At 48.0% G+C, this 7,500-nt stretch overlaps 1 protein-coding gene across 2 annotated transcripts in view; it reads left to right on the top strand.

The window, feature by feature from the left end:
• LOC308170166 (tumor protein p53-inducible protein 11-like) overlaps positions 1-7,500 on the top strand; it is a 65,788-nt gene that overhangs the window by 48,388 nt on the left and 9,900 nt on the right. The gene's annotated exons all lie outside the window — the stretch shown is intronic.

The following is a 7,500-nucleotide window of genomic DNA, read 5'->3' as shown; positions in this document are numbered from 1 at the left end:
ATATGGATGTGGCAGTCACAGGAACAAACAGAATAAAGTAACAGGAGTTGGTTTGGAGGGAAATGTTCTGCATCCTCCACATAGGGAGGTAGAAATGGAGGTAGAAATGGGAGGACGGGCTCATTGTAATGCATGGAACAGAATGAGGAATGGTGTGTGTATATACTCTACATGAGTACAATGAGCCTTTCCTCCGATTTTCTCCCTCCACCAGCCTCCTCTGATCCCCCACAGTCCCCGTAAACAAAGGAAGGAAGTTGACCCACTAGCCTCCCTGCTGCCTTCTGTTTTCCTGCTCCTCCACCGTATTCCTGTTTCCCCCCCGGGCGAGGGAGAGCTTTCCTGTGCACCCGTGCGGCGTGCCAAGCATGTAGGGTGGCTGGCCGCGTGCCAGGGCTACTGGCTGTCGCCCGTCAGCCACGTGCGCCCCGTTTCTCGCTCGCTAATCTCCCCCCGTGGCGCTGTGGAAGGGAGGTGTGATGCAGGCGCAAGTTAATAGTCAGCATGTCTCCAGTGCGCTGATGAGGAGCTTTGTGTTTATTTTTTATTTTTTTTGTCTCTCCTCATATTTTGTCTGCCGACAGTTTATCATGTGACTTCCTCCGACTTCCTCCGACTCGTTATCACATATTGGTATTAACCCAGGATGACAGACTTCAGACTCTGAGGGAGGACAGCGAAGGGAAGGATAAGGTTCAAGGATTGCGAATTATCCGCCATCCATATCGTGTATTTGTCATCTCGCTGAAAGCTGGCTTTGTCCGTGAGTGGCGTGAGTGAATCATTCGAGGCCAAACCGGAGAATAACAGTTGTGATTATGCCGCTCACCTCAAACGGCATTGTGCATTTCTTCCTTTTCCTGCCCTCCCTCTCCCCCCCCACCACTGCTGTCCCCCCCGGCTCTGTTCCAGTGATTGAGTTGCATAATCCTGTTTGAATATTTTCGTGCCCGTTGCTGAGAATGTGTGTTCCTGTGAAAAACAGCCCCTGAAACGATGTTGAAGGAAGCATGAATCATCAGCACAGCTCAAGCACAGTAGTTGGAGATAGATGGTAAATGGACTGCACTTATGTAGCGCCTTATTCCAAAGCGCTTTACAATGGCCTCTCATTCACCCATTCACACACACATTCACACACACATTCACACACACATTCACACACTAATGGCGACAAGCTGCTCATTGGGAGCAATTTGGGGTTCAGCGTCTTGCCCAAGGACACCTCGACCTCCTGCGCCACAGCCGCCTCTAGTTGGATAGTTGGATCCCATAAAAAGTCCATAACATTGATGTTTTTCTACCTCTTGCAGTATGTGACATCTGAAAATAACCGGTTGTGAAGCCACTTATCCAATGGAAAGATATTATTTTACCCATTAGAGAAAGAGTCTGTGTGTGTACTTGTCGCTGTGTGTGTGTGTGTGTGTGTGTGTGTGTGTGTGTGTGAGAGAGAGAGTTGAGTATTTGTCTATAGGTGTGTGTGTGTGTGTGTGTGTGTGTGTGTGTGTGTGTGTGTGTGTGCATGTTCACTCACTCATAACATTGACATTTTTCTTTGGCACCCTGTGGCAGAAGGAAGGTAAAAACAGCCATAGAAAACACAATGTACCGATCAACACAACCGACTCTGTACACAATGTGAAAGAATACAGATTGTTTCAACAGGCTGTTATTGATGGGTGGGCCCAGCAGAGGCATTGGGATACGGGGAGGGAGAACAGGTCTATGCATGATGTCAGCTCTTTCACTGGTACTTTACAGAACTGTGTGTGCAGACAGCCTCAACTTTCCACTTAAAGTTTTGACGAATGTTAAACGGACTGCATTTATGTAGCACCTTATCCCAAAGCGCTTTACAACAGCCTCTCATTCACCCATTCACACACACATTCACACACACATTCACACACACATTCACACACCCATTCACACACACATTCACACACACGTTCACACACACATTCACACACCAATGGCGGCAAGCTACCATGCAAGGCGCCGGCCCGTTCATTCGGGAGCTATTTGGGGTTCAGTGTCTTGCCCGAGGACACCTCGACACGAGGCGGCCCGGGGCCCCCGAGGAGAGGCCCGAGGACCACCGGCGCATAGCAAGCAAGCAAGGGCGAAAAACCTGTACACCGTGTATCCAGGAAAACATTCCCTGCATATTATCAGCGTACACACTGTCCATAAATTCTTTCAAGTTATTTCTGCATCGTTCTGCATTCAGAGGTCAAAGGTCGGCAGGGACCGCAGAGGCTGCCAGCAGTTAACACCTCCACACGTGGCCCAGCCGGGGATCGAACTGCCGACCTCGCAGTCTTTTAGACCACGATCATTCTAGCTCCTGAGTCTCAGCCGCCCTGTTTGGAGTGGAGCCCACAACTCTCTGCTTGGAAGTTCTGACGAGCTCAGGTTTAATCCAGCCGCTCCAGACTCACTACAGATGTCCTGTGAGGAGATGAAAGGCAGGCAGGGATCACAGAGGCGGTTCCACCACTCAGCCGTACGGGAGAGCGCTGCCAGTGACCGGCGGTGCTGAGAGACTCTGAGGCTGCACGCCTTTATCTCCACCCCCCCTCCCCCACGTGCCGCAATTCAGACTCTCCTTATTTTGTTCATTTCTTCCCTCATACGATACATCTGAAAATAGCCAGGTCGTAAACGCCACTTTAGACCCTTTCTTCTTCTCTGTTGGAAGTGCGTGAGTATGTGTCTCTGTGCGTGTGTGCGCGTGTGCGTGTGTGCGTCTGTGCGCGCGTGCGTGCGTGCGTGCGTGTGTGTGTGTGTGTGCGCGTGCGAGAGTTTGAGTATTTGCGCGTGTGTGTGCACTTGCATTCCCTCACACAGTGCGTCATCCAGCAGCTGCAGGCTGTGTTTCCACCAGAGACCCTGAGGGGCGTCTCCCCTGCTGCCCCCTACAGGCGGAGGCGCTGCGGTGCCTGGGGCTGATCAGCAGGCCTGTCTGGGTCCCTGGTGCTCAGACACCTCTCTCTCTCTGTTAGGGCTTTCACACCGGCAAAGAACCGTGCCGGTTCGCGTTCGCGAACCAAGTCTGGAACCGGCCGGCGCGTTCAGACCGAAGCTCAATTGGTTCGGAACCTGAAAAGTTGGTTCGCAGCGGGCACCAAAAAATAGTGGTTCTCAAGCGCGAACCAAAACGTAGAACAGTCACGTCGTCAGTGGGTGTGTCCTATTCTAGGCTGCAGAGACCAGCAAGGAGGAAGTAGACAAAATGTAATCTAATCTAAATCTAATCATTAGTGAACAAAAACAATATCAAAAGTGTCATTATTCTCTCTATCTTCCTCACATGCTCAGCAAACACACACACTTTTAGTAAAAGAACGCATATAGAAAGTGTCTTTTGTTTTGTTTCACAGAAAATTGTGTTTATTTCAGATACTGTAGTAGTGGAAGATATTATCCTCTTTTCCAGTGAAGTAGCTGCCATCTAGTTGTGAATTGTTTTGTTTATCCCGCCCCTTCATCACCCAGCGTTGATGACGCGGATGGTTCAGGTTACACTGGTATGAACGCGGGCTCGTTCGCCAGACAGCACCAAGGTTCAGAGGTTTCCGAACGCGAACCGGCACGGTTCTTTGCCGGTGTGAAAGCCCTATCTGTCTGCCTGGGTCCCTGGTGCTCAGACACCTCTCTCTGTCTGTCTGTCTGGGTCCCTGGTGCTCAGACACCTCTCTCTGTCTGTCTGTCTGGGTCCCTGGTGCTCAGACACCTCTCTCTCTCTCTCTCTCTCTCTCTCTCTCTCTCTGCCTGGGTCCCTGGTGACACCTCTCTCTGCCTGGGTCTCCTCTCTCTCTCTGGGTCCCTGGTGGTCAGACACCTCTCTCTCTCTGTCTGGGTCCCTGGTGCTCAGACACCTCTCTCTCTGTCTCTATGCAGCACACATGAGCTTACCCCCCGGGTCGTGACAGGCCGTGGGCAGTCATGCCAAATGTTAATGTCGTTATTTTATGCAAACAGTTAAAGGTCAGTGTTCTGACCTTATCCCCCCCATAATGCTCCCTGCCTCTAGACCAGGTGCAACACAGACGACGGGTAGAGAAGGGAACGGGAGCAAAGGATCATGGGGGGGCGGAAATGGGGCCCTTTGTGTTGTCATAACTATTGATATTTCCAAAGAGTTGACAGGAGGCAGAAGTCAAATGTTTGGGAAGAGATGTTTGAGAATCCACATTTCAACCTGAAGGGTTAGACTGCTGGAGCAATGCGGGGTGATCTTTTGAATTCCTATTCGGTTGTTAAGTCATGACGTGTTTCCGGGTCCAACGTTGGCTGAGGCGCTCTCTTCGAAATGCCGCAGTAATAATAATAATTCATTGGATTTCTATAGCGCTTTTCCCGAGGCTCAAAGACGCTGACAATATGGGAAAAACTGGAAAGTGCTGTGTCCCTTGTTGTATGAATACATCCAAGTCTAAAAAAACGATTGAACTGTCATTCTACCGCTTTAGTACACTGGTACTCTGGTGCGGGGATTTTTTTATTTGGACCTGGAAATTGCTCAATTGCAGACTTAACAACTAGCTCTTCTCTCTCTTTCTCTCTAGCCTATGCCCCCCCCCCTCTCTCTCTCTCTCTCTCTCTCTCTCTCTCTCTCTCTCTCTCTCTCTCTCTCTCTCTCTTTCTCTCTCTCTCTCTGTCACTACACCTCCCTCAATCTCTCACTACCCTCCTCCCCCCCCCCCCCCCCCCCTCTCTCCCTCTGAGCGTTCTGTGTTTATGCTACCACGGAGAGCAAACAATATGGATCCCATTCTGCCGGAAAGTGCCCATTTGAGTTTTCTTTTGCGATGGATCTAGTCGGTGGGAGGATGATTTGGGCCCCATCCATCAGTGTCTGGAGCCCCGTCCCTGCCTGCTTCTAAGAAGCCCACGAACTTAACATCCGAGTCCTGAATTACGCCACGGAGCTTTATGTTTTCAAAGGCCAAGGATCTGCAGGGTCTAGCAGGGTCTCGCAGGGAATTGAATTCTTCTTCTTCTTCTTTTTTTAGTTACTGCACAAGTCACCGGTGTTACATTCTCAATGACAATTACCCGGCAGAGGGGGTGAACATTTTAATCCCCGTCTTAACTGTTCTTCTGGGTCTCGCGATTTTCTTCCATTTCATTCGCTGTGACATTTCACGGGTCCCTCAAGCAGAAAACGACTTCCCAGTTGTGAGTGACTTGGCTCGACACCGCCAGCCGGGAAATGAGTCTGCCACCTCCTCTATTATCCTTTATTTCCTCTCTGCTTCACTGTAATTTTTGTTTCATAAACATTAAAATGGTGTGTCACCAACACTAACTCTATAACTGAAGTGCTTGGGGGAGGCGGGGGGGGGGGGCATGCATGCTAGAGGGGGTTATGCATACTGTAGTAGATCCACTAATGATTTCTGTTTGGTTTGTGTTCTCCCTCTGGTCATGCGTAAAATGGGTTTGATTTTTCCATAAGCCCTGTGTGTGTTTTTCTCCTGGTTTTGTCCAGGGGGGGTATTCCATCAATGTCGCTGAAGGAAAATCTACGCTTATTTTGATAAACCTTGCGAGACTTAAAACATTAATTAAACTAAGAAAATAAGCCTGGATTTTCCATTAGCGACATTGATGGAACCCTGGAGCCAAAACAACACAGTATCTAATCTCCCTCCCTCCATACACACACACTAACTCTCTCTCTCTCTCTCTCTTTCTAGCCTCCAGCCCTGTCTCTCTCTCTCGCTCTCTCTCTCTCTCTCTAGCCTCTAGTACTGTCTCTCACTCTCTCTCTCTCTCTCTCTCTAGCCTCTAGTTCTCTCTCTCTCTCTCTCTCTCTCTCTCTCTCTCTCTCTCTCTCTCTCTCTCCCTAACGTCTAGCTCTCCCTAGCCTCCAGCTTTCTCTCTCTGTCTGAATGTTTATCTACTCTCCCACCTTAGCTTATAGCTGGAATGAGTTTCATCTGCTCTCTCCGCTGTCCTGGATAGTTTTGTCATAACATGAAACTAACTTTCTCAATGGCTCTGAGCTCATACCGTATTGTGTCCTCCAGCCTAACCAGAATCTGTTTGGGTTCTGTGTTTTGGGCACAAAGTTCTCCCAGCCTTTCTCTTTGGAGCCGCTCTGTGCTTCACTAATAAGACTCTCTGGGCCCTCTGTAATATAATATACATAATATAATATACAGTACCAGTTATAATATACAGTACCAGTCAAAAGTTTGTCGAAACTTAAATGCCATTTATCTGACACTTTTATCCAAAGCGACTTACACAGGGTTCCCATGGGTCCTTGAAATCCTTGAAAGTTTGTGAATTTGAGAAAAAGAAATCAAGGTCTTAAAAGTTTTAGAAAATAGACATGGGTCATTCAAAGTGCTTGAATTCCCCCCTCTCTCTCAAAAAATAAATTAAAATAAATGTTTTACTCGTCAATGAATGAATGAATGAATTAATGGTCTTTATTGTCATTAATACAGTACAGGTACCATACAACGACATTTAGGAGGGGGGGCTCCCCTGGTGCTTGTAAAAAAGACTAAAAAACAAGAGGTCCAAGGGTAAAATAAAAAAGGGAAAAGAGCTGGTTTACATAAATAAAGGCTATGTACACTATCTACTATACTATACTACTATACTATACAATAAAACACTGTGCTGTACTCTATGCTATGCTATAAATATCCCAACTAGGTCTGTCTCAAACTATGCTGTGTTGGGTCCTTGAATTTGAGGGAATTGAAAGTCCTTGAAAGGTGCTTGAATTGTTTCAGAAGGTGTGGGAACCCTGCTTACATTGCAGTGAGTGATTTTTCATTTTATACGGTCCCAGAGGGAATCAAACCCACAACCTAAGTGTTGTTAGTGCCACGCTCTACCAACTGAGCCACAGGAGAAGCTCACTCTGGGATGGCTGTATGGCACCTGCTCAAACCAATGTGCAATTACCCAAGGTGGAAAGCAGTTAATGTATGTAGGTTCCTATTGAAGATTTCGCTGTGAAAGCAAATCGGACATTTCTTGTTAATGTTTTCACCTCGGAAACACCATTGAACTCTTCCACCCTGCCATAGTTCAAACGTCCTTGGGTGCAGATGGAGAGATTTCACTGGCAACAAAGACGTCCATACAGCCAACCCAACCATGTGATTGAATCCGAGTGGGAGGGCGGCTAAAGGTCTCCCTGTTAATTTAAAAGCGAAAGTGATCATTCTGTTTTTCTGAACAGTGCTCTATGGCGCTAGCCTTCCTCCAGTTGGTGTAGCGTTACTTATACCGTCTTTGATATCCCCCCCCCCCCCCCCCCCCCCCCCTCGTTCATTACTGGGTTGACTAGTTTTGCTGTAGTCTCTCGCGTAGTCATACCTCCAAATGAAACCTTGACGAGCTTAGTGATGCAGTATGACAGTGTTTCTGTAAATGTCATTAAATATTCATTGTAAATGTCATAACCTGTACTTGAATGTTATTCCACTTGCCACGGTGTCTCGCTCAGCTCCCAACAGTTTTTGT

The sequence above is a fragment of the Nansenia antarctica genome (assembly GCF_963989245.1).
Source record: "Nansenia antarctica genome assembly, chromosome: 14".
Taxonomy (NCBI): Eukaryota; Metazoa; Chordata; class Actinopteri; order Argentiniformes; family Microstomatidae; genus Nansenia; species Nansenia antarctica.
This window is presented reverse-complemented; position numbering and strand designations above follow the sequence as displayed.